The sequence below is a fragment of the Phascolarctos cinereus genome, unplaced genomic scaffold (assembly GCF_003287225.1).
Source record: "Phascolarctos cinereus isolate Bilbo 61053 unplaced genomic scaffold, phaCin_HiC Scaffold_1;HRSCAF=81, whole genome shotgun sequence".
Taxonomy (NCBI): Eukaryota; Metazoa; Chordata; class Mammalia; order Diprotodontia; family Phascolarctidae; genus Phascolarctos; species Phascolarctos cinereus.
The window spans coordinates 60299880-60327807 of NW_027555514.1; the positions used below are offsets into that span (position 1 = coordinate 60299880).

The following is a 27928-nucleotide window of genomic DNA, read 5'->3' on the forward strand; positions in this document are numbered from 1 at the left end:
TGCAATACACATGAACCTGAACTGTCTGTCCTCTGCTGTGGTAGTCAGGCAATTGGTTGCTTTCAAACACAAGTTAGGTTGACTGAATGTCACAAAGATGGGCTGATAATACATTCTTCAAATCTACATAGTTTGTATTCTGAAGTTCCCTCACATTGCAACAGAGTTTAACTGTGCACTGACCTGCCTGTGTATGCTGAACTGTGGTAGTCCAAATGGCAGACTCTGTACCACAAGAGAGGTAAAAATGATGGAGGAAATAATGACATGGCCAAGGGATAAGACGGACCTTGTCCCTTGACTCCCCTAGTGGCTGCACTGAGAACCATCCTGGAACACAATGGAAGCCCAGGGTTTCCCTTAGCCCCACTTTGAGGCAAAACCCAACTCACAATCCTTCTTAACTCCATGAAGACAGAATTTAAAGGCTCATCGACCTTGAGCCAGAAGGGACTTCAGAGGTACTTAAATCCAACCTCATTTTATAGATGAAGAATCTAAGGTGAACCTAATGATTCTCCAGATAGATTACACAGGTAGGAAGTATCTGACATGGGTTTGAATTCAAGTCCTCTGAATCAAGAACTAGCGTTCCTTCCACTTTACCATTACCTCCCACCCCCACCCCCACCCCCGAGCGTATGACTTCCTATCTCACCTCCGAGTAGCCTGAGATCTACGTGAAACCCAACCCGTGCCATCTTATTTTGGCCATCAAGTCTGGCTCCATAGTCTCTTGGCATTTAGGGTTAGGTGTGTGTACTTTAAGTTGGTACTCTAGAGCAGAGGTATCAAACACTACTCCAGTGAGCTATGAACTACATTAAAACGTGGCTGGAAAATATTTAACAAAATAAATAAAATACAATAGAATACAGATGTTAATATGTGATTTTATAAGTCAGTATATGGCCTACACTTTGTGGCCCCCTTTCTATTTGGGATAGACACTACTGCTATGGAGTACTTGCATTCTGTTTGTCCTATATGCTCCCTATGCCCCTCAAGGACAGGCACTCTTTCAACTTTTTTTTCTATTGCTCTACCACACCTCATATTGCATAACTATTACATGGGCCAAATGGGCACTTGGATTAAACGTTGACTTACGAAGCCTTAAAGAACAACGTATACGGGGTAGCTAGGTGGTGCAGTGGATAGAGATCCAGCCTTGGAGTCAGGAGGACCTGAGTTCAAATCCAGCCTCAGACACTTGACACTTACTGGCTGTGTGACCCTGGGCAAGTCACTTAACCCCAATTGCCTCATCAAAAAGGCAAAAAAAAAAAAGAAAAGAAAAAAAAGAATCATGTACATTCTGGATAAATGAACAAGGACCTCTTTAGCAAAGCAGCCCTCCCTACTAGGAAGTAAGAATTCTTTTATAATAAATCTTTTAAATAAAAGATTATTTTTCCTTTCTATTACATGTCAGTTTCTATCCTTACAATTATTCTCTTTCCTTCCTTGATATCATCAACAAGATACAAGCTTGTCATGTATGATAAAAGGGTAGTGGTTTGGTTCTGAGAGGCTTGGCATTACTAATGAATTACTACATGCTCCTATTTTCTTTCAGACAAATATTGCAGCAGTAATGGCATTATAATTCAATTGTGAGATACAGACTCCTGATTTCAACACAGTAACACATACCTGTTAAATTCTGAGAAATAATATTGTCTGTTACTTTTCTTTATCATATTACAAAACTTGAGAAAGAGGGGAAAAATCACTGTAATTACCACTGACATTAGAATTATTTTCGAGGAAGATGAAATTCATCAACTTGAGTAGGTAGTCTATAGTTCAATATGAAAAAAAAGGTGATATTAATGGAGGATTAATTTTCAATTATATTGATTATCTCAGTAAATCTCCCTCATTCTGCTTCCGGTGTATACAAAATGAAAGAAGACAAAGTATACATTTTAATTCATTTACTGGGATTAAAAAGCTGGCAAAATTATTGGCCTTTGTTAAAGGAACCATGAAAATACTTTTTCTTATTTTTGCAAATATTAATCTGCTGAAGAAATCTAAGAATTGTAAAATGAAAACTAAAACCTTAAACAATCAAATTATAAAAACTATATGAATTAGAATAAAAATTTGCAAACACGACTATCTAAAATACTAACTTCTTGGAAAAAATATAGAATAACTGAGTTTCATCAGCTCCACTTATATCGAAGCTTGCTTTTCTTAACACAAAGGTACTGAGTTATTATTTCTCAGCTATAATACAGCACAAAATAAATAATTCATTATGCAATACATAATTTATACCACATACTGAAAGTTATAACATAATGTTTTTCAATATTATGGATCTGTGACAGAAAAAACCCAAAAACTTTGGATAGTAAAATGTTCATTGCTATGGCACTGATCAAACTAAGCTATTTCCCCACTTGGAAATTTTTTGGTCCCAACTGGAAATCCATTCCCTTTCTAATTAGTTATGAGGCAGTGAAGGAAAGCAAAGCTGTGCTCTGAAGATTCTAAAATGTCTGCTTTTGCTCTAGTCTCTTCTTCAGAGAAGGAATAATGACTGGCATCATCCAAAATCCACATATTCCCTATCACTGGCTATCTGAGTATCAGTCTACTACATTATAACAACAAATGTACACTGACGTTGTTATGCTCAATGCTGACTGACAGCTCAGTTAGGCAGTGATATTGATGGAAAAGAGAGGGTGTGGCCTAATACCACGGTATTCTCTTTTACAGTCAAAAGTAAGCAGTGGACTAGACAAAGGCTGTTCTCTTTTTGGGTAGTTCACAGTAAATCAGTACAAACTATCCCTAAATCCTTGGTGTTACACATCCTATCCATCTATCTTTTTAAATACTACAAATATAAAGTTAGTATCCTAGAACAATATTTCAAGAATCAGTAGTACCATGGTGGATCTTATTGGAGTACTCTATATCAAATAATAATAGTTTCGAGTCACCTTTGCCAAAGAGTTCTAAAGCAATAACACGAACTCCTCTTTGCAAGGTAGCGGTTTTAAAAATTAGGAATTTCATCTCAAAAGGAAGACATTATTCATACAACATTGTTCATCAAAAAGTATCTCTACAACAATGTGCTCATGAAATAAGATGAAAAAATGGTTGGCAATGAGAAAAGATAGTTGGACTATGTTTCAGAGCAGATTCAGAAAAATCTATGTTACCTAACAAAATTGTTGAACGCATAAAATTCCTACATATCTATGAGCTTCTGTGATATAGATGCATTTGGTCATAGTTCCTTGAGTGGCAATAGTGCAGTGGTTTATTATTCCTTTTATTGAATACAATTGAGAAAAATTCTACCTGCAAAAAGTTGTTGTTGAAAGCATTTCTGCAAATGCTAATGCAAAATGAAGTTACTTCAGGACTGGTGAGTATGGAATTAGAATAAGGAGTATATGTTCCCTGTATTAAGATAAACTTTTGTTCCCTTGGGCATTATTATTTGACAGTAGAATTGAGGGAGCCTTAGATGCACATTCAGACATCAGTCGACTGTGCTCTCTCTTGGCAGAGGTTTCCTCAGCAGCATACCCAGGAATTCAATCACTTTTGACCAATTTACCTATGATCTGTAGCTCAACTGGGCAAAGATAAACATTTCAAATTAGAACACCAGCATCAGAGACATTCCTGATGCTATTTATTAAATGGTAGGCAACCGCTAATTGCATTTAATGTTAATACATTTTTCTTTTAAAAAATCATGCACCAATGAGATCATTTCTGAAGTTTGTGATTACTCGCATATTCCATGGTATACTAATTATAGGAACAGGTAACTTGTCTATTATTACTGATATCTTAGAGGACTTTTATAAAAAACAATTGGCAAACTCAATTCTTTTCCTAAATCCAAGAAAAAACACTATCATGCCAACAGACCCAATATGGAGGCAGTGGCATTATAAATTGCTTGGCACGTGGTAAGTTTGTTCACTGACTGATGACTGCATGTGCAAATATCAATTTGATATGTATATGTAACTTCTCTTTTGACCACACATGTTTTACTTATTCTCCTTCAGGCTTGCTCAGCACTACAGAAAAAAAAAAAAGATGTACTGAGGAAGAATTGATGAAATTACAAATATTTTGCATATGTCTTTTAAAAAACAAAAAGATGGAAGTCAGACAACACCTTTGAAGAAGTGTGAGTTTCTTGAGGTATGTTGAGTGTGTCAAGGTAAAGGCTTAGAAATTGGTCATGGGGGCAAGAGAAGGAGGGGAGGGGAAGAGAGCACAATAACAGAAGATTACATAGTACATGGGGATTGGGAATTCACAAGTGAGTCTTCCTTATGCCTGCACTTGAAAATTGCTTTTATGTCAGTAAGAAAAAAGCATGTGACTCCTCAAATTTGGAGAGCAAAGCACATTTTCCCAAAGGTGATTTTCGGATCTATCAGTATTAGACAACATGTTTCCTCATTCAGATTAATTTCTAAATTCAAAAAACTGTCCCCCTTCCAAGGTGGTTTTCAGGCAGGTAGCTGTGACTGTGAATATGCCTGCAGGGGTGCTGAACAATCCTTGCTGACAATGGAGAACAGTATTTAAAATGCCCTTAGCATTCAGCTCCTTTGTCAAAGATGCAACCTCAGATATGCACAAAACACTAGCCTCTGCATTAAACCACTGAAAGCATCAACCAATAAGTCAGAAGCACCATTTTCTTTTTTCAAAATCTTCTTATGACCAGAGTGGCACCGAATGGGAAATGAGGAATGGCAATCTCATTCTGTTTGCCTATGAGCAAACACCCACTGGAGGAAAGAAGCCAGATGCAATTCATTAACAATTTAGTGCACAGTCACATGACCTCTTCTTTTATGAGTGACCCAAAGCTTTAGTAGGCTAGCTGTGGGCATATCTTTCAATGACAGCAGTCTTTGGGTGCTGGCCATCATCCTGAAACCATTCCATAACCATTTTAGAGGTGTGCAGAGCTCAAAGCCCCTGTTGTTAGGGACAATACAACAGAGAATGCCTTTTGCAGGCACAGCAAGTACTATAGAGATAAAAACCCTTCCTGAAGCAGGGATGCATGTTTTATTTGAGTTCAGTTTACTTCTCTTTGTTGTTCAGTCATTTCAATCGTGTCTGATTCTTTGTAACCCCATTTGGGGTTTTCTTGGCAGAGATATTGGAGTGGTTTGCCATTTCCTTCTATAGCTCATTTTATATATGAGGATACTGAGGCAAACAGGGTTAAGTGACTTGCCTAAGGTCACACAGGTAATAAGTGTCTGAGGGCAGATTTGAACTCAGGAAGATGAGTCTTTCTGACTCCAGACCCAGCGCTCTGTGCATTATGTCGCCACCTAGCAGCCAATTACTTCTCCAACTTAGTTTACCAACATTACTGTGGCTTAAAGCCACACACTGCTTGATGGTTTACAAAGTACTTCTCTTCACAACAACCCTGTGAGCTAAGTCTCATTTTATAGTTAAGGAAACTGAGGCTTGAGGAGGTGATAGTGACTCTGAGCAGCATGTGACACCCCTCACCAGTGGAGACTGGTTAAGGCCCCCCCTGCTGTTTTGGGTTAAGAATACTGTCTCCCTCCCTGGGTTTTCCTCACGCTGTTTTCTGCTGGTTCTCCTGCTACCTGTCTGACCATTCCTCAGACCTCTCCCTAACTGTGGATGTCTCTCAGAGCTCTCTCCTGGCTCTTTTCTTTCTATATCCTTTCTCTTAGTGAGCCCACCAGCTACCATGAATTATTATCTCTAAGCAGAAGACTTCCAGATCTCTCTACCTAGCCCTAGTCTCTCTATTGAACTCTAGATAGACACTTCCAACTGGCCATCCTCTAGGTACCTCAAACTCAATATGTCTCTCACAGAATTCATTATCTTACTTTCTAAACTCTCCCTACTGCAAGCTTCCCTATTTTCATTGAAGGTACTACTGTTCTTTCTGTCCCCTAGGTTTAATGTTTCAAGGTCATCTTCTCAAAAATCCTCTGTAACAAATACTCTCAGTTACATTCTCATTATCTCCAGGAGGTCTACTTGCAAACACTTGTCATGAATACTAACCAAGTGCGCTGTTCCTTCGATGCTTCTCACTGCCTTTTGGACGTGGAGAAACCAACTCCTTTATTGGCTTTCCCAAGGAGAAACTCTGGGCCATCCTTCTATCAACCTTCAATTTCTTTTTTGTATTCTGGCTTTATTCATAGTGAGAATGTAAATCATCGTACAGAAGAAAGAGCACTAGATTTTAAGTCAGAATCTGAGGAATAATAATAATCGCTAACATTTATAGAGTACTTACATGTTGTCAGGCACTGTGCTAAATGCTTTACAATGATATCATTTTATCCTCACAACAACCCTGCAAGGTAGGTGCTATTATTATTATCCCTCTTTTACAGGTGAAGAAACTGAGGCAAACAAAGGTTAAGTGACTTGCTCAGCGTCACATAAGTAGTAAGCATCTGAGGTGGGATTCAAACCCAAGTCTTCCTGAGTCCAAGTGCTACTGCTCTATACACTAGTTAGGTAAAGTGCTTCAGCTTTGAAATCTAAGTTTCTCCATCGATAAAAATGAGGGTGGTAAACTAAAAGATGCCAAATTAAGGACACTTTTAGGTCCAAATCTATGATTCTATAATATGATTCAGTTCCTTGGGTAATTATGGTCACTTAAGAAGGATCTCATATTTGTAGTTAAGTTTTATGGATAGTCTAAAAAGTATATGATTCTTAGTAACTTCTTCCTAGACTTTTAACACTCTGACAACATCAATGCACAAGGGGAAGGCAGTCTTATTAGAACTGGGTGCCATTTCACACTTTTCATTTGTTTCTTTTATAGATTTCTATGGACAAAAAAGTGAATCACCACATGGATCTCTCCTCATGACTTAGACTGGACCTCAGAAAACCATCACCAGGACTGTAGTCCAAAGATTTCCAGTATGGTAAAATCCACCTACCAGAGGTAGTCTTCCAGAACCCACAGTCACCTCCATGCCATGATTGGACACTATAACAGGACTTTATGGAGATATTATCATCTCTAAAACATTCAGTTTATTAAACAGTATCCTGGAAGAGTAAGTGTGATTTTCCAAAGATGCGTTCTGTTTTGCAAAAAAATATATGCGTACGCGCATGCGCGCACACACACACACACACACACACACACACACACACACAAACACACACCATACTGGAAAAATGTCTTAATTGTGATTTTTATGAGTTCCTTGTAAGAAAGGAAAGGGCATGTATTATTATGCCTCTTTTGCAGATGAAGAATAAGGAAAGCACAGAGAAACCGAGTGATTTGCCCAAAGTTACAAGCAATGCTGGTAAGCAGTCCTGAGTATTCTATCTCTTAGCCAAAGCCCTTTCCATCTAGACCACTGTTTACTTTTTGAAGATCACAAAGAGACAATTTACAAAATAGGATCAAGATGTTTGCTGTCAGTCAGAATCATAATCATTAATACATACAGCCTAGAATGTGACCCTTTGAAATAAGGTGGCATCATTAATTCAGTAGGAGACAGCAAGACATGGCAGACTGTGGTATGGCAGGAAGACCTGGAGCCAGAAGACCCAGAAACATCAATGGCAGTATAACCACTGGCAAAACATTTAGCTTCTCTCTCCATTTCCTTCTTTGTAAAATGAGATTGTTGAAGTTATTCATGCCTAAAGTCCCTTCAAACCCTAGATTCTGTCCTTCCAAGACATCTTATGTTGGCCTCAGGAACCACTGAAGTGCACTCCCAAGAGAGGGTTGATGAAAGAATTCCTTCCACAGGCTAAGCCCATCAGAGGACAACCTAACTATCCTCTCAGCAGGGGCAGAGTGATGACTTAGGGCATTTGGAGAAGAATCGAGGAGAGACGACAAGAGTTCTCAAGTCAGAATGAAAACGACATTTCATGGGTTCCAGATGTGTGCAGCACAAGAGCAGCGAGAAGAAGAGCTGTTTAAAACTGAAGGAAGAAGGATACGTCATGGTTATCTGGTGGACATCCTAAGAATGGCCTACTCTCCAGTGAGAAGAGAGGGTTAAATTTCACAAGGCTGCTTGCTTTTCTCTCACAAAAGAAAAAAATTCAACAAGCATTTCCTATGTGTCAAACATGAACCACAGCATTAAAGCAAGGTTGATTGGATGGGGGTGGGGGAGAAGAGGGGATGTCTTAGGCAAGATGCTTGGCAGAAATAAGCGCAAGAAGTGGCCTCCATGGAGGTCTAACACAGGTAAATAAATATGCGTTCCATAGCCCTGTCTGTCTTTATATGTACAATGGCTTTTAAATATAGATTTTCTTTTTCTCTGTTACAACAAACACATCTTAATAACAATTTAGATAAGCTGCCAGCTGGCTGAGAACCAAACCTCGATGTCTGCAAGAGAGCTGAATAAAGCATACAGAAAAACATTCACAATAGCAGTGGCGGCAGCAAAGCTAATGAAATACAGAATCCTTCCTTTATTTACACTTTTATTTACATGTATACAAATAAATCGGTGAATCACTTTAAGTGTGCTCATCACTCTTCTTCATTCATCTGTAAGGGGGGGAAGGGAGTGGGAAGCTGTCATCCCTTGAGGATATGGTTGAAACAGATGTGTGTTTGTAGAGTAGGGGCTTAGAAAAACAACCATATGTTGCTGTGGTGTGGTTTAGATTCATAGGATCCATATGCAGCATAGGTAAGGCTATAGGATTCCCCACGCTTCCAATTTTCCCAAGGGTCCTTTAGAATGCAGCCACAAGTTTCAGCACTAATCCCACATCAGAGATCAGCAGGTTACTGCGGCACACTTCTCCATGTCTCTTTTAATGAATTCACATGCAGAGGGTCTTGCAGAAGACTTCCATTTCCCTCAGGTCACTATCTTCTCCCTCTGGATAACTACCCATACTCATGCCTTCTCTGCTTAAGAAAGCGATGGTGAAGAATAGAAATGTGGACCTGAGCCCCTAAGAGGTAGAGCTAAGGTTAGGAGTCATCTTGAATCCTAGGGATGATGCTCTTCTGGTCATTCTCCATGATACTGAGAAGCTGAAAATAATAAAAGACAAAGAAGTCAGAATAAATTATCATAAATTACGGAATGGCTAGAAAAACTCAGATACATGAATGTAATGGAATGTTAGTTCACATTAAGGAAAAATGAATATTAAGAATATAGAGAAAGATGATGAAATGATGCAAAATAAATGATGTAAATGGAAAGAACAAAATAGAAACTGAACGTGGTGCAATGAGAAATGACCAAGCTTTTCCATGAAGAAGACACATGAGAATGCATCTTTTTTTCTCTTACAGAAGTGGCAGATTGTGGGTGAGCAACATTGCTGTGTATACTTTTACACTTGTTTGATGTGTGGGCCAGTTTTGCTGAACTGCTTCCTCTCTCCTTTATTTTTTTTATTTTATTTTTAAATTTTTATTCCTGTTAGATAGCTGTCTGGTTCAAGGAAGGTACAAGGATAGGTTTTCCAAATAAAGGCGATAAATCATTTTATCAATAAAATTTTTAAAAATAAGCTAGAACAAAATCAAGATCTCTATGCTAGAAAGAAGGTCTTGGATCGATTTCCTTCCATCCCCTTGTTTAAAGGCATCATTTTATAGTTTCTCCCAGAGAACAAACAATAAGGTAAAAGGTTTAAGATTCTGACATTCTCAAGCCTTGGCAGAAGTCATTTTAGAATCAAAATGCATTGCCCCAAAAAGGAGCAATGAGAAGATGCTCCCACCTACTCCACTGCAGACACTGGAGATCTAGTACATTGCATATGTCATATGAATATGCAAATATGTCTTCAATTTGGCTGTTTTTCACCTTTTTTTCCTTTAAAAATGTTGGCATATATGTGTAAACATAGTATCATATATGTAACTATATGTGTGTTTCCCCTACATATAATTGTGTGTGTGTCTACACACACACACATATTTCTCCTCTGTGAGAAGAAAGAGGGATAGAGAGATATGGGAGAAATTCTGGTGATATAATAAACAAAATATATCAAAACACTAAAAAAGAAACAAGACTTATTAAAGTACCCATTTTCAAATGGGCTAATACTTTTCCAAATACTTTTCTGTGACAAATTCTATATTCTGTTTATCTTAATAGGAAAACTATAAGATGAAACCCATGGAAGGAACCGAGATAATATCTGGAGGACTCTATTAAACAGTTCTCTTATATTTAAGATCTAATACTGCATTTATGTCCTATCCCCCCATTAGACTGTAAGCTTCATAAGGGCAAAAACTGTTATCTTACTCATCTCTGTATTCTTTGCTTTATGAGAGGCACGGAAGGTACCCACATCAAATACCATTTAGAATTAAGTGGCACTATTGGTATCAGGAAACAGTGCCTAAAGCTTGAGAGGAATCCTAAGGCTCTCTGTCAAACTCCATGCAAAGTAGCATGCAAGTTTGAAATCGAATTCTCAAAAGTCCATGAAGTGGCAAAGTGGACAGAGCACCAGCCCTAAAGTCAGGAGGACCTGAGTTCAAATGTGGCCTTCAGACCAAACACTTAACACTTACTAGCTTGTGTGACCCTGTGCAAGTCACTTAACCCCAATTGCCAAAAAAAAAAAAGTCCATGAGGCAGTGGGAGACTGAATGTTATGTGCAACTGGGCAAGCTGTTTGGGAAACTTAGAAAACCAAGTGCTAGGCATCTATCTGGTGACCAGGCTGGGGCACAGAAGATGGCGCCTCGAGGCTATTTTAAGCCTGAAATCAGAGGGAGTGGAAATGTTTTCTAAGTTTGGCGTTCTTAACACTTAGCCCAGACATCAAGTTGATAGACGTACTTTACGGGTTTGAGGCACAGACAGTAGTTTCACCACCTCACTGTTGTTTTGGCCTGCTGTTTAGAGATTTTTCAGGTTGGCTGCTAAGTCAATGGACACAAGCACTACTGATGCTTTAATATGATCCATAAGGGATTTACTTTCACTTAGTGGGCCTTGGAGCCAGGTTACCTGAACTCACCACACACACACACACACACACACACACACACACACACACACACACACACTGTGTTGAGCCATGGGCAAGGCACTCCACCTCCCCCAATCCAGGAGCTCCCTTCCCCATGGAAATCAAAGGTCTAACACAATCCTTCTAACAGGGATGCTAAGGCCTGGGTTAACTGGAAAATGAGTTCAAATCTAAAAGACACTGAAGCCTCTAGTGGTAAAAGACAGACAAGAAATGGATCACAAAATTGACAATCACAGAAAATAAAACTGAGGAGGAAAAAACAATCAGTACCTTTAGGACGTGTTCTTCCTTCTTGTTCTCCGTTCTTCAGAGAGTCCCCTCCATCTGCCTTCCTCTGCTGTGTGTGATTTCCTACTGCGTAAGATGGATGACCGTATTGTCCATTTACTTGCAGCAGGAGCAGGTTTGAAGCAATAATTTGTGTGCTTTGTCTTGGACAAGTCAAGATTGCTACTGCTTCCTCATGCTGTCTCCTTATAAGCTAGATTCACTCAAACATGCGGATTCCCTAATGGAAAATCACTGTGGACTACAGACTCTCCTTAAATGCCTTTGAGTTTTGTATGAGTTCTACCAGCTTGTTGAATGGTTTATTTTTTTTTCCCAAATTCTCATGTAATAGAAGTCCAGACCTGTTACAGAGCTTGCTGAGGTCAGAATTCAGTTCATAAATAATGTATGCATGTCACCTACTAGTAGCCACCAAATTATGAGTCAGTGGCTGTTTTAGGTTTGGCCTTGACAGGTCTCTTTTTAAAAAATGTTTAAATTTAATGCCTCACTCAATGTATTCTTTAACTATAGCTAACTAGATACCATTAGTTTGGGCAGATGCAAAGCAAAAAAAAGAGAGGAAAAACTAAGAAATTATCATCTTTAAATCACCTTGAAAATTGCTAAAAAAAAAAAAAACTGTATCCCAAGTTCCCATAGAAAAAGTGGACATACTTGTGAGTTTCTAATATCTGGCTATTTCCCCAGGGAAATTCTAAGCAACAGGTCTGGATAGATAAAGGAATAAGGTGCATACATGTGGATCACAGCATGTGGAGATAAACTAAAAGACCTTGGCAAGTCAGGATACAACACAGTCAGTAATTACATTGAATTGGATGATCTCTTAGATGAATTTGTTTTAAGAGGGAATATTCTCTTTTCAAGCATAAAACCATGTGAATTCTGCCTGGCTCCTCCAGCAGAGTCCAGTTGTATCTTGCTTCAGTTGTAGGTCATAATCATGATCAGTGCGATATAAAGTCTTCATGCAGAGAAAGCTGGGTAAACAAAAACGCAGGACTTTCAAGGAAATGAAGTGACTGCTTATGCACAACAGAACATGACATGACTGATGAGCAGTTAAAAATCAAAGTGGTGAAAAACAAAGGAACTGCTTAAAAAAAGCTGACCTTACCTGGCAAAATGAAGCATAATACTCCAAGGGGAAAAAAAACGGTCATTCAATGAAATATAAGAATTTCAAGCTTTCATCAAAAGAAGACCAGAACTGAACACAAAATTTGATCTCCAATATCAAGATCCAAGAGAAGTATGAAAAGGGAAAAAGGGAAAAGAAAACATAAGAGATGCAATGGAGCTAAACTGTTTACATCCCCACATGGGAAGGTGATGCCTGTATATACACAGACATAGGGTACAGGTATAAGGTGAATTTAAGGGGATGACATAAAAAAACAATTAAGGGATAAGAAAGAAGAGTACAATGAGTACAGAAGGAAGGGAGAGGTAAAATGGGGTAAATTATTTCACATGAAGAGGCACAAAAGACCTATTACAGTGGAGGGGAAGATGGTAGGATGGGAGGATGGGCGATGGGCATCGCTTGAACCTTACTCTCATCAGTATTGGCTCAAAGACGAAATATACTTAATCAGTTGAATATAGAAATCTTACTGGACAAGAAAGTAGGAAAGGAGGAGATTAAGTAAAGGTGGGGGAGTGGAGGGGAACTGACACAAGAGATCGCAGACCTGGGGAGGCTGTAGAGAGAAGCAAAACATGGTTGAAGAGGGAAAGGGTGGAAGGAGAGAGAGGATAAACAGGAGGAAAAATAGGATGGAGGGAAATACACAGCTAGTAATCATAACTGTGAATGTGAATGGGATGAACTCTCCCATAAAAAAGTAGATAGCAGAGTGGATAAAAAACCAGAATCCTACAATATGCTGTTTGCAAGAAACACACTTGAAACAGAGACACACACACACAGAGTAAAAGTTAAGGGGCTGGAGCAGAATCTATTATGCTTCAGCTGAAGTAAAAAAAAAAAATAAGGAGGGGTAGATATACTGATCTTAGACAAAGCAAAAGCAAAAACAGACCTAATTAAAAGAGATAAGAAAAACTACATCTTGCTAAAAGGGACAATAGACAATGAAGCAATACTGATATAAAGCATACATTCACCAAGTGGTATAACATCCAAAAAAGAAGTTGAATGAGTTACAAGTTCATGACCAAACAAGAGATAAAGAAAGCATTTATAGAATGGAAAATGGATAATTTTGAAGGTATTAAATTAAAAAGCTTTTGCACAAACAAAACCCATTCAGCCAAGATTAGAAGGAAAGCAGAAGGCTGGAAAACCATCTTTATAGCAAGTGTCTCTGATGGAGGCCTAATTTCTCAAATATGTAGAGAACTGAATTGATTTTATAATAATACAAGCCATTCTCTAATTGATAATTGGTCAAAGGATATGAACAGGGAGTTTTCAGAGTAAGAAATCAAACTATCTATAGGCATATGAAGAAGTGTTCTAAATCATTTTTGATTAGATTAGAGAAATGCAAATGAAAACAACTTGGAGACATCACCTCACACCTATCAGATTGGCCCACATGACAAAAATAAAAGGAAAATGATAAATCTTGGAGGGGATGTGGGAAAATTGGGACACTAATACACTATTGGTAGAGTTGTGAACTGATCCAAACATTCTGGACAGCAATTTGGAACTATGCCCAAAGGGCAACCAAACTGTAGTCTCTTTGATCCAGCAATACCACTACTAGGTCTGTATCCCAAAGAGATCATAAAAAAAGGAAAAGGACCTCCATGTGCGAAAATATTTATAGCAGTCCTTTTCATGGTGGCAAAATATTGGAAATTGAGGGAGTGCCCATCAATTGGGAAACAGTTAAAGAAGTTGTGGTATATGAATATAATGGAATGCCATTGTGCAAGAAGAAATGACAAACAGCCAGATTTCACAAAAACCTGGAAAGACTTGTACAAACTGATGCAAAGTGAAACGAACAGAACCCGGAAAACGTTGTACACAGTAACAACTATGATGACTTAGATCTTCTCATCAACATAATGATCGAAGACAAGTACAAAGAACTCATGAAGGAAAATACAATCCACAATCCAGACAAAGAACTGAAGGACTCTGAATGAAGAGCGATGCATACTTTTTTCACTTTATTCTGTTTTGTGTTTTTTTTTCCTTTTGATCCATTTCTTCTTTGACAACTGTGACTAATATGGAAATATGTTTTACATGATAGCACATATATAACCTATACCAAATTGCCTACCATTTTAGGAAGAGGGGAGGGGAGGTAAGAAGGGAGAAAAATTTAGAACTCAAAATGTAAAAATGAATGCTAAAAATTGTCTTGTATGTAACTGGGGGGGAAAAATATTATTAAGCAAATTTTAAAAAAAGCTAACCTCAGAACTCTGAATTCTTTCCTGAATGGGTAACACTTGACTTTGATTTTCTCATTTCAGTTGTTCTCCTCAACAACCCTGTGAGGTAGACAGTCACAACAGGCATTATTAGCCCCTCTTTACTGAGGAGGCTACTGGGGCTTAGAGAAATTGAGCTGCCCAAGGTCACCCAGCCAGGAAATGGCAGAGATGGGATTTGAATCCAGGCTTCCTAACTGCTACGCATCACCCATGCTGTTTCTCAGTGATGTCCTCCACAATGGAGATCACCCAACTCCTCAATCCACGACAAAGAGATAGCTACTGATAAATGTCTGCCATTCTTTTTATAGATGCCCATGACTGACTTCCCAACAACTCTCATATGTCACTATCTAGGTTGGCAGAGTTTCTTAAGGTTTTAACTGGGCACCTGAGGAACCCACAATGGTTTTCCTTAGGAGCTGTGGTGTTTAAAAATAGTCTCAGTGGTCCCTGGGGCTCCTCAGTGGCACTTGAGATGTCTGTTTGAGATCTTCCTTAAAGGAACCCTAGGGATGTTGGAGGAGAATAGTATCCATGGATCTAGGTATCCATAGAGAGAGGATATGAAGGGGCAGACAGAAAGATGGAGTGGACCAATAGTTGAGCGCAAAGGTGAAAAATGCTGGAGTTGGCAGGAACATAGTGTGGCTCATTCTAATTCATTCTGGCCCCGTCCTTATCTGACACACTGCTGATCTTCCGGATGCATTCTCAAATTCCACATGCAACCCTTGGAGCCTAAGGGTCATGTCAGCCAATGACAGTTTGGAATGAGAGACCAGGTTTGCTCTTTGATGGTCTTTATACATTTATAATTGGAAATTTATTACCTTTTTCTTAAAGAAAGAGATTAATGGTGCCATTCTTCCTCTCTCTTCTCTAAGTCTGTAGTGAGAATGTTTTTCTCCACAGTGGGAGGTCCGAGATTAGGCTGAACCTCCAGGAGGGTGGGGAAATTTTAAAGGTCAATTTAATTAGCTCATTCTCATCACTAATCTTTTATCTACCACATAAAAATGTCATGATTTAGTGGCTGTTACTCCCTCGCCCCCATTTTTAATATCTCATCATTTTGAACATTTAAGTATATTGAATGTTTAATAGACATATGTTTACCCCATTCAAGTAATTCTCCTATTTTAATACATTTTTTTTTAGCTACATGGAAAATGATCTATGGGGGGAAGAGGGGGAGCTCTGCTATAATAAGCCTTCCTTTCTTTACAGCTTCTAGTACTGCTAGCTGGAGTCAACTTATAAAAGAAAAGGTCCTTAGATTCTGCTTTGATAGAATAATAATAATAGAATAATAATAGTAATAATGCCTTTATGTGAGGGGAGAAAACACAGACCTCCTTATTGTAAGTAAGGATCTAAATGTTGCTCCCCTACATTTGGCCACTAAATCAGAAAATAATGAGGCTTTAAAGACCACTTTACAAATGAAGAAACTGCGTGTCTCAGAGTTAAGACGAGATACCCAACACAACATAGTCAATAATGGAAAAACCACGACGAGAGCCCAGGCCTTCCAACTTTCAGCTAACTGCTCTTTCCAGAAGATTAAACTGTGTGAAATGAACTGAAAACCAGAAAAACAGAATTCCTCAGTTGAAAATACAGAGATGTACCTCTTAGATTTGGAGTCAGAAGATGTGAGTTCAAATCCTAGCTCTGTCATGTACTCTCTGTGTGACTTTGAGAGAATCATTTCATGCCCCTGGGTCTTAGTTTCTTCATCCATGATGGGGCTAGACTAGATGACCTCGAAGGCCCCTTCTCCAACTCTGATTATAACAGAACATTAATGTTTTCATTCAAGTTTCTTTGTAGGCGATGAGGTGGTATAATGGGTAGAGGGCTAGGACTTGAGTTCTAATCCAGCCTCAGACACTTATTAGCTGTGATCCTGGGCAAATTACTTAAATTCTTTCAGCCTCAGTTTCCTCTTCTGTAAAATGAGAGTGTTCAACTTGATGCTGTCTAAGATCTCTTTCAGCTTTAAAACAGGTGATCCTGTTTAAGGGAGTGTACATGGTCTTTTACACTGGTTGGTGACTGGAAGGGGAAAAAGCAAGTATATTATCAAGCACCCTCTAAATTCACAACATTTTACTGGGCACTTGCAGAATGTCAGGGAACATCTACAATGTGGTCACTGTCCTTGAATGGCTTTCGATTCAAAGGGCAGACAGAACACACTGACCTGTGTAACACTATTTACTAATTTTAAAATGAGGCACAAAAATAAAATCCTAGACAATGGTCAACAAGGGAAGGGAAGAGCTGCAGCGGGGCTGGTCTCTCACTCCGCCAAAGCCCAAAGGTCTTCATGTATTCAACAATCAATTATTCAACTCGTATCATGTAGAGACCACTGTGAAAGGTGACAGAAAAAAAATACAGTGTTCATGAAGGCAGCATTTAATCTAGCAGGGAGGATATGACATTGACCTAATACTGAACAGTAAATATATAACTAAACAAAAGCCATTGTCCAGAATAGAAGTAAGAGCATAAAACAGGTAAAAAGTGTTATGCAAGAGCTGAGGAAGGAAAGATTCTATCTAACTAGGAGGACCAAGGAAGATTTCTTGGACCACTGATCATAGATTCAAAGCAGAAAAGGACTTTAGAGCCACAGAGTCCAAATTCTTCATGTTACTGTTGAGGAAATTAAAGAGTAAATATGTGTATGAAGCAGGATTTAAACCCAGGTTTAACTAGCATTAGTTAACGGGCATTTATTAAGTAAAGACTATGCACTGGGCACTGTACTAAGAACTTTACAAATATTATCTCTTTTGATTCTCACAAGAACCCTGTGAGGTAGGGGCTATTACGACCCCTATTTTACAGCTGAGGAAGCCAAAGTAGATAGGTGTTAAATGACTTGCCCAGGATCACACAGCTAGTGAGTCTCTGAGGCTGGATTTGAACCCAGGTCTTCCTGACTCCAGGCCCAACACTCTATTCACTGTGGCACCTAGCTGAGGATACAAAAAAAAAAGGTGAAAAAGAAAACAAACAAAAAACACCCCAGCTCCTGCTTTCAAGGAGCTCAGTCTATCAGGGAAGACACCATGGAAACAACTATGCTAAAACAAAATAAATACAGGGGGCGATCTCCAAGGGAAAACCCTAATATTAAGGGTGACTAAGAATGACTTGTTGCAGAAGGCAGGAGCCCAGGTGAGATCTGAAGGAAGCCAGGAAAGGCAGGAGACAGAGATGAAAGGGGAGGACATTGCAGGCATGGGAGAAAGCCAGCCGAGATGCCTACAGCAGAGAGATGGTGTATGTAGCCAGGAGGCCATCATCAAGGCCTATGTGGAAATAGACTGGAAAGGTACAAGGGCCAGGCTGTGAAGGAATTAAAAAGCCAGAGGATTTTACATCTGATCCCAGAGGTAATAGGAGTCTGAGGTTTGATGATTGGGGGGAAATCATATCCAAGTTTTAGGGAGATCAACAAACAGCTGATTGCAGCATGGTCTAGTGCAAGGAGAGACCTGAGGCAGAAGATCAACCGGCACATAGTCCAGAAGTGAGGTGAGGAGGGCCAGCACCAGGATGGTGGTGGCTCCAGAGGAGAGAAGGGGCTGTGTCCTGGAGCTGTACAAAGGTGGAAATGAGGGCGCTTGACCACTGACTGGATATGGAGGTTGAGAGAAGTGAGCTCAGGGTGATATTTAAATTTAAAGCCAGGTCCTCCCTGACTCCAAGTCCAGTACGTCTGATCTTGAATGACAGGCAGGAATTCAAAAACCAGATATGTGAGAGTAGAAAAAAAAAAGACTGGGAAATATAAGCAAAGGTATGGAGGTGGGAAAGCATCGTTTGTGAACCAGGGACAACATTCTGGCTGAAGCATAATGTGCATAGAGAGGCACGAGAAACAGGGAAGCGCCATGCTGTGAAAAGGCTTGGATAATGACTAAGGTATCTGGACTTTCTATTCCATAGGAAAGAGGGATCCATGGAGAGGTTTGGAGCATATGAGTGACATGCTCAGATCTGTGAATAAGGAAGACCTGACAATATCACAAAGGGTATGGGGGGCAGGGTAGGGTTTGCTACAGAATGAAACCTTACGAGTCAAGTTTAGCATTATGTCACATCACTTAACATTGAATATTATTACTAGAGTTCAGAGGACTCAGCTTTTTTTAAGCAAAGCAGCATCCAACCTGACTGTAGGACTGCGTAGCCAGGACAACCATCTGTCCTTGTTTGGGAAACACGAGTATTACAGACCAAACTTTCTAGGTCAGAAGAGTGTGGCAGCAGCTGGGGAATTTAACTGTCCAGGAAGTATGGGTTCTGAGTGACAGCTGGAGGGGGAGGGGTCATAACAAGGGGACTCAACACGTTGGAGGGAGCGAGAAGCAGCAAGCAGCCGACGACACAGCCAGAATGTGAGGCGCCTTACCTAATACAAAGAGAGCAAGGTAGAACCTCGGCAGAGAACAGATCAAGGGACAAAGGACATTTCTGTGGATTTTAGGTGTCTCAAAGTCAAACTAGCTTTGCTGAGAGAAAGAGAGAGAAACTAGTCTGATATACACATGACTAAAAATGTGCAGGTTTCAATTGTAACTATTTTGCTAAGACAAATGAACAGGAAGATGAATAAAGGGCAGATTCAGGGAACTGAGAAGATGACAGGACCCTTGGAGGTTGTCTCCTACAGTGCTCTCATTTTTAGAAATGAGGAAACTGAGGCCCACAAAGCTGAAGTGATTTGTCCAAGTTCCCCCAAGTCTCCCACAGCGGTTAGAATTCAAACCCAGGTTCTCTGAATCCGAAGTCAGGGATCCTGCTACTGCACCACACTGCCAGGATATTTACACACGAAGAGGATATCCATAGGCTCATATAGTCCATGCATCGCCTGCCTCTGGGGCCTAGGATGACTGCCATTCACTGACAGTTTCAACATCTTCCTCCCCTAAAACAAACACTCTGACCATTCCGAGAATGGCTGCAGTTAGCAAACAATTCAGTTTTATGCGTACCCAGACCAGTCCAATCTTGCAGGAATTCTGAGCAGCTTATTTTTAGAAGTGGTAAGCTGGAGATGGCCTGGAGATGAAAGAGCCACCCGCCCATCAGCACTTCCAGTCTGCAGTTCAGCTCAGGGAAAAGCATGAGAGCATTACTAATTAATGCCCCTTATCCTTTGCTGCTGATCAGGTCGGGGGCCATTTATTGGGGGAGGAGTTTATAACTGCTTTGGAAAAGGTTCCCCTACAAGACCAGGCTGAGTGCTATGCAGCGGCCTATGCCCAACAAAGAGCCCATCAATATGAAAGGCAACATGGCAGGGCAGGAGGAGCCCATGATCTGATACCATAAAACTGGAGTTCAGATTCCGGCTCTGCTATTTCCTACCTCTCTGCCTTTGAATGACCACAGGCAAGTCACTTACGCCTCAGTTTCCTCATCTGTAATACGAAAGTACTGGACTTAAAGATTCTTCTCTTCCTGTCAAAAATATACAGTCTTGGGGCAGCTAGGTGGCGCAGTGGACAGAGCACCGGCCATGCAGTCAGGAGGACCTGAGTTCGAAGTCCAGCCTCAGACACATAACACTCACTAGCTGTGTGAATCTGGGCAAGTCACTTAACCCCAATTGCCTCACATAAAAAAGAAAAGAAAAGAAAAGAAAATATAAAAATACAAAGTCTTTTGAGTAATTGTTCAATAGTCTCTCTCTCTCTCAATATCTCTCTCACACCCCCCCCTTAGAAATGAGGTCTAGTGGAAAAAACTAAAAGTAAAACCCCTTCAGTAGAACCAAGAAATATAGTTATGTTATAGAGTAGTACAGTGGCTCTAAAACATGGGGAACCTTGTACTTCTCTCTTGTTTTTAATATTTTGACAACTACAATTCAGTATAATTGGCTTCCTTTATGATCCTACGTATTTTACTTTATGCATTTAACAATGTTATTCTGAGAAGGGGTTCATGACAGAAAATAATGTTAAGAACTCCTGTTCAAGGTCAGAGGTTCCTAGTTCAAATCCCACTTTTGATATAACCCTTATGACCCTGGGCAAGTCACACAACTCTTTAGGCATCAGTTTCTTCATCTGTAAATAAGGATACTGGACTATTACCCTCTAGAGGAAAATAGGTGGTACAGTGGAGCACTGACTCCAGAGTCAAGAAGACTCATTTTTGCAAGTTCAGATCCAGCCTCAGACACATACTAACTGTGTGACCTTAGGCAAGTCCATTAGCCCTGTTTGCCTCAGTTTCCTTATCTGTAAAATAAGCTGGAGAAGGAAATAGCAAACACTCCAATATCTATGCCAAGAAAACCCTAAATGGAGTCATGAAGAGTCAGACATGATTGAACGACCAAAAAAAGTCTCTAAGGTTCCTTCCAGATGTAAATCTATTACACTCTGAGCCTCTAGAAACTCAGACCACTGTTGCCACACAATGCATTTTATATATTTATTTTTATATATGTATATGTATATGTATATACACATACACACACACACACATACACGTATATACATACATATATATACATATAACATTATATTATATATAATTCTGTGCAGGAAGCAGGAACTCTCTAACTATCTATATATATACACACACATATATGCATGTATGTACATATGTATGCATGTATAAAGGAAGGAGGCCTATTCCATTCCTACTTATTCTTTAAAAATCCAACTAAAATGTCACCTTTCCCAGGAAATTGTCTATGATCCTTCTTATTGATAATGATCTTCCTTGTCCTGGACCTGAAAATGTACTTTGTTTTCCTCTCTCTAATTGCACTCACATCTCATGGGGCACTATTTTCAGTATATGTGTCTTAACTTCTTGCTATAGGATAAATTCCATGAAAGCATGTCTAATCTAAACTCTGTACTTTCCTCAGGTGCCCAGCACTGTTTACAATAGGTGCTAAATAAAGGTGTTTATGGAAGGGAAGTCAGACACGAACATTAATCTCTACACTTTAAAGTACCATAGAATGAAATCTCCTTGAGGTCAGGGATTTTTTTAGTTTTGTTTTGTCTTTGTATCCCTCCGTCTTGGGATGGGGCTCTGTATTTAATACATCTCTGAAGAAATGAAGTTGGATAGGAACAGCTTTAGTTTCTGATCCTGAAGCACCAGGGTCTAGGGCAGGTGTAGAAGCAGCAGTCCCAGTGACACATCAGGGCCGTGGAGGGGGGAGGGGTAGGGTCTTAGCCTGACACTTCAGAGACAGCCTGAAGGTGTGGCTGCAGCGGGCGTTCAAGAGTACAGAGGGACTGGAAAGGGAAATCTGAAAGACACCCACTTTGCAGAAAACAATAGTTAGGAGGAAGTTTTTAATGCTGAATCCTCAGTAGATGGTGAGCTGATGCCTCAATTTGCCTTTAAAAGCTTTTCCATGCTAGGGAGAAGAAAAAAGAGATCTAAGTGTTTAAAAGACAAGTGAGAAGAGGCGTCAGAGCAGAGCCACAGACGTTTAGTGGGGCAGGAAGCAGGCTTTCCGATTCGGCCTAAGAGGCCTGATTAAATTCACTGTTTCTCTACTCTGATAAAGGTCAATTAAGTGGGCTAATTACCATGTTCTACTTTTATTGTAGTGGTCTCCATGGATCAATACAGACTTCTTTCAGGTAAAGCAAAAGGCATTAACAAAAACAATAAGAATCAGGACCATTTATCCTTTTAACTTAATGTAAAAGGTCTGAATAATAAATAAACCAGGTGGTAGAATGACTTTATCGCCATATTGATTTACAACACCCACCCCCCTCAACTTCCCTCGTCACAAAGAACAAACACTTTTTGAAAAGCCCCATGGTAAAACAAAGCAATCCTCTTCATGAACCTAATGCCTCCACATGTGGACAGAAGGCGCCAATCCAGTTACTCTAATTTCACAATCAGATGGAAAAAACCATCTCAAGCAACGTATGCTGTTGAGTTTAGATCTGATTTAATCACCTAAATATATTATTTAGTAAGCAGGTAGTTCATATATGTATAAACCAGTCAGTCAACCTGTCAATAGCCTCTTATTAAGTGCCTACTGGGTGCTAGGGCTAGGCACTGTGCTAAGCACTGGGCTTATAAAGGAAGGCAAAAGGAGTTCTTCCTATCAAGGAACTCAGGCAAAAGGGAGAGACAACATGCAAATAACTATGTAAAAACAAACATATCTCTTTCTGTATTTTCATATATATACATATATATTATGTGTATATATGTACATATATACATACACATGTGTGTGATGTGTATGTGTGTGTTGTGTGCGCCACGTATACATATATGTATATGTGCCATATATATGACATAGAGGTGAAGGAGCAGATAGTAGTAGAACATATTTGAGTGAGATGAGGTAAGGAAGAGTAGAGAAAAGGAGCTCTTGGTAAATGACCTCAATTTTTTCAGTCTATTATGACAAGTTTCAGTAAAAAATAAGGTTCTCAACTGAGATATGAAGGAGAAGGGGAACAACGGGAAGTGTCAGAAGTAAAGAAAAGGTTTGGAATTGCTGCTAAGGTGAGTGTCCGATAGTAAGATGATTAGAGGTGGGTAAAAAAAATTGCCTTTTAGCAGGGAGGACCCAACTGAGGTTATGTGACCAATTCACAGTGAACTCGACCAGCACAATATTATGATTTTCTACCTCACTCAGAAATGGTAGTGAGATGTGAGGGATAGTCCGGTATTGTGAAAAATGCACTGGGCATAGGAATCACTTGTCATGTACCAGCTGACATTTATATGACCATAGGTAAGTCATCATTCTCCCTTAACCTCCTGAGCATGGGTTTCTCCCTTTGTAAAATGAGAATAATACCTAGGGCACCTCCTCCCACCCAGGTTGTATGGCTCAAATGGGATAATGTACGTGTCCTATTTTTAATAAGCAGGTATTTTTTAGAATTTTATTGATGCTTTTTCCAGTTATTTCCTAATATGCCCCTCAATCCCCTTGGAACAAAGTAAAACAGTTGGGCAAAAACAACCGCCAGCAACCATATCTTTGGCACATACAACATTCTGCATTGATAATCTCCCCCCATCACCACCTAGAGATTGATTGTTACAATTAATCAATCACTTTCTCTGCCTCTTAATGTTTCTGTTTACATTACCTTAGTTATCATGTATATTATTTCCTGGTTCTGTTTACCAATTCATACAAGTCTTCTTATGTTTCTCCGAGGTTCTCATCTTTACTTTATTTATAGGACAACAGTACTCCACTACATTAATGCATCACAGTTTGATCAGCCATTCTCTGATTGATGGATACCCACCTTATCTCCAGGTATTGCCATCCCTCGAGGCTGCAATTATGATTGTTGTTGTCATTCACAAACACAGTACCCAAAATGAAAGTGTCAAAGTTTCCCAATAACATACATGCGTATGTACACATGCATGCATGTATACATGTATATAGGCATATACACATACATACAAATATACACATGTACATGCACACAAATATATACATATACATACAAATACACACACATACATAACTTTGGGGGATAAAACTGGTCTGCTTCAAGGTCACTGTCAATTGTCATTCCACTTCAACTGCTTCTGTGGAGCTACCAAACCTATCACTACCATGGAACTAGATCAGTCATTTCCATCAAACATCCAGTTAGTTTGCCAAATCGTTCCTTTAATTGGTTCCTTACTCCGCCTCGACTCCCCCCAACCCACCCCCACCTTCCTGAGCTGACCAGTTGATTAGGAATGAGTTGGCTGGTTGTTTTGGTGCTGGGTTACTACAAAAAAAAACATTTAGGTGCCTTTCAGGGTACTCCAGAGTTTGAGTTAGACAGGGACCCTAAATTTGAAATGCTTATCATCTTAACATGGACCAAAAACACTGGTGAACATACTGGCATTTTGTGAGGCATGGCCTAAAGAAGAAATTCAGATTGATTCCCATTAAGGAGGCACGTATAATGGGAGATGGCCAGCTCTTTACAGAGAGTGGGAGCCTTCTTACTTTTATTTCACATCAGCATTAGCCTCTGGACACATATGTTTGTAGAGAACTATAAATCCTCCTCTTTACCTTCTACCTATTTCCACTCTTCATCCTTATCATGGTGGGTTGAAGGTTTATAGACACCATCTTGTCCTGGACCACGTGGGGGCTCTTCTCAATATATGCTTGACTTTTGTGCTTACTGCCCAAAGAGAGGAGAAAATGGGGTGGGGTGAAGGGAGTTCCTGAAATATCTCTGCTTAGTGAGTTCTTTAAACACGTTTTACAATGGAAAAATCAGTCTCCAAGGAGAGGCAGCAATTTAAATGCCAAAAGCGCTAGTCAAGCTAGCAAAGGATAAGAGTGGCGTACAAATGATTAATTACACTTCGGCTCAACTCTACTTATACTGATCTCTCATACTAAGAGTTCAACAGAAAAGCCAATTAGTTTCTTGTGAATCATTCTTCTATTTGCTAATTTGCCTCCAAAGTTTTTAGTCAGCAGTCTACACTTCTTACTTAAATATCAACTTCTATAGTTTTGTTTTTAGTAAAAAGGGGGGGGTATTGAATTACACCTCATTATTTCAGTAACCAATTTTAGTGAGCAATTTTAGGAAATTCAGCTATACGGTATCTGATCTTGATCGCTATATAAAAGAGCAGTTATCATTAGAAGTATAAAAAGGACCTTATTTTAATTATTTATAACCAGGTTGAAAGCAACAGGAACTCCAAAGACAGTGTTCAAATAGGACTCTAACACTATTCTTTCAAAAGCAGGAGCTGCGGAGGCTTAGGAGGAAAATGTGTGGGTGGTGGCAGTGAGCAGGGGAGAAGCTGATTTCCTTTAAAAAGGCAAACAGATTCTGTGCAGAGTTCAAAGACATTTTTCTGCTTATTCCATTTCTCCTTTCTAAGTCATAGAGGCCATTTTCATAAAACATCTTACATGCAATTAAAGTGTTTGGATAAGAGAGAGGTCATTCTTTCCAACTTCCTGCAAATCTTTCTTTTTCAATTGTTTCAGGAATGATTTACTTCAAAGGTTTTGGTGGAAATTTTCCCCTCCCCCCTTGCAAATTTCAAGTTCAAAATTCTGATCAAAGTTCTCTTTTGAGCAAGAAGCCCAAACCTCAATGTTGGCTCTCTTGCAGACTTGAAGAAAGAAAGCCAATATGCCCACATCCTCATGAGTGCATACTTCCTTTTACCCTCCATCAGTGTGCGGAGGCAAAACATCTGTAGAGACATTAAATGGTATTCAAGCTAGAGGCGTTAAGTGAAAATCATAGTACTAGCCCATGAAACAGGGACTATCTCTGCAGTTTGGCCAACATTTCCTTATTTCAACAGCACAGCTGTTTCCAATGCCTAAGTGAGTCTGTGAGACAGCTACTATGCTTGACTTCACAGTTCAGATACAGTCAAGATTTCATGAGTTCACTTTGTAAAACCTCCTTATACACCCATTATTGAAAAAAAAATCAAACATATGAACAAGCAAGCAAAAGCAAACAAACAAAAACACTACAACTAGATCATCTTTGAGATCTGCTGATCTAGTCTTGTCATTTGCCTGCCCCTGAATCTCTTCATGGCTCCTCACTGCCTACTGGGTAAAGTTTAAACTCCTTACCCAGCATAATCTGGCACCATCGAACCTTTCCAGTATTGCTGCATACTCTTCACTACATGTTACCACAAAACTGAATTACTTGCCCTTTGTATATATGCATCTTGTGCTTACCTACCTCCATGTCTGCTTCCAGTTCCCTAACCCTGGAAGGCCCTCCCTTCTTTCAATTAGTTAAGTTACTACCCATCCTTCAATGAATCAGCTTTGATAAGCTGGAAGAGACCCGAGCAGATGCCGGCCTCCCACCCACATCTTGACAAGAAGAACATCTACAACATAACCCTCAACAAATCATTGAAGAACTCTGAAGAGAGGGAAGCCCAATGCCTCCCAAGGTGGCCTATTCCACTTTTAGGAAGCTCTCATTGTGAAGGGGTCTTTCTTCCCAATAAGCCTCTTGGCAACTAGCACCCTCAGCACCTAGCTCTGTTCCCTACAGCCAATCTGCACAAACTCAAATCCTATATCCTTCATGATGCCTCACCCAATCCTGTAGCCAGCATGGTCAGGGGCTGCTTCTGCCCATTTTTATATCTTCAGTGCTTAGTAATGCATGGCACTTTTTAAGAGCTTAGAAATGCTTCCTGACTGACTTTCCTGGACATTTCTGAACTTTTTTTTTTGTAGCTTACTTCTGTCTGTGTTCATTGTCTCTACAAGGTTCTAAATAGACTCTAAGCTTTGAATCTCTGCCCACACAACGATCTGCACACAGTAGATAGTCAATGAATTTTGTTTGCTGGCCTGAAGGTGAAGTATAAACCTTATGTTTACTGCTTTTGTTTTTATAGTTATATGAGAGATTTAAGAGCCAGTTTCTAAAGAATTTGAGCAAGGAAGTTTTGACACTAAGGCAGGGAGAGGAAAACCAGTTTTTTATGCAAGGGGAGATAGGCCTGGTCTGCTTCAGGGACATCACTGGGCAACGTTGGTGGCATATTCTCCTCCCAATATGGCTAGGCTGCTAGCAGTCAACCCAGCCCAGGGACAGCATGATTCCTGGTCCCTTCCACAAAGCAGAGAGTATGATAGTAAGGAGGGAAGGAGGTAGCTGAGTGAAATAAGCATAAGGGAGAAGGATCCGCTGGCCACAGAGGATCAGAAAATGGAATAATTTCCCACCTCAGTACCTTTGTATAGGCTGAACCCTGCACCAGCAGAATGCTCTGTCTCACCCACCTCTTGAAAGTCCTTCTTCCCTTCAAGCCTTAGCTCATGTATTGTCATCTTCAAGAGGCCCTTCCTCTTTTCCCTGTTGTTAGTGCTATCCCCAATCACTATATATGTATTTGTTTTGCATAGATCTGTATTTATTTATTTACCTCTAAACACATTATATTCTCCTCCTACTTTACCCCTCCTCCCCAAATGTAAGCTCCTTAATGGCAGGGAAGGGGCCACTTTTTATTTTGTTATTCCAGCATCTAACAGAGTCTCTGGCACAGAATAAAGGTACTTAATGAGTCTTGTTCATTGACCAGGAAGAAGAAATTCAGATGAAATAAGGCTTTTCCATTTGGGATA

General features: G+C 39.7%; 1 protein-coding gene and 1 long non-coding RNA gene across 4 annotated transcripts in view; both read right to left on the reverse strand.

Moving 5' to 3' along the window:
• Positions 1–27928, reverse strand: part of PIP4K2A (phosphatidylinositol-5-phosphate 4-kinase type 2 alpha) — a 203837-nt gene that overhangs the window by 63432 nt on the left and 112477 nt on the right. The window lies entirely within an intron of this gene.
• Positions 8489–12291, reverse strand: LOC144456688 (uncharacterized). The gene is made up of 2 exons (XR_013485707.1): positions 11317–12291; positions 8489–9070 (listed from the first exon to the last, which is right to left on the reverse strand). It is a non-coding gene; the product is annotated as an uncharacterized LOC144456688 (long non-coding RNA).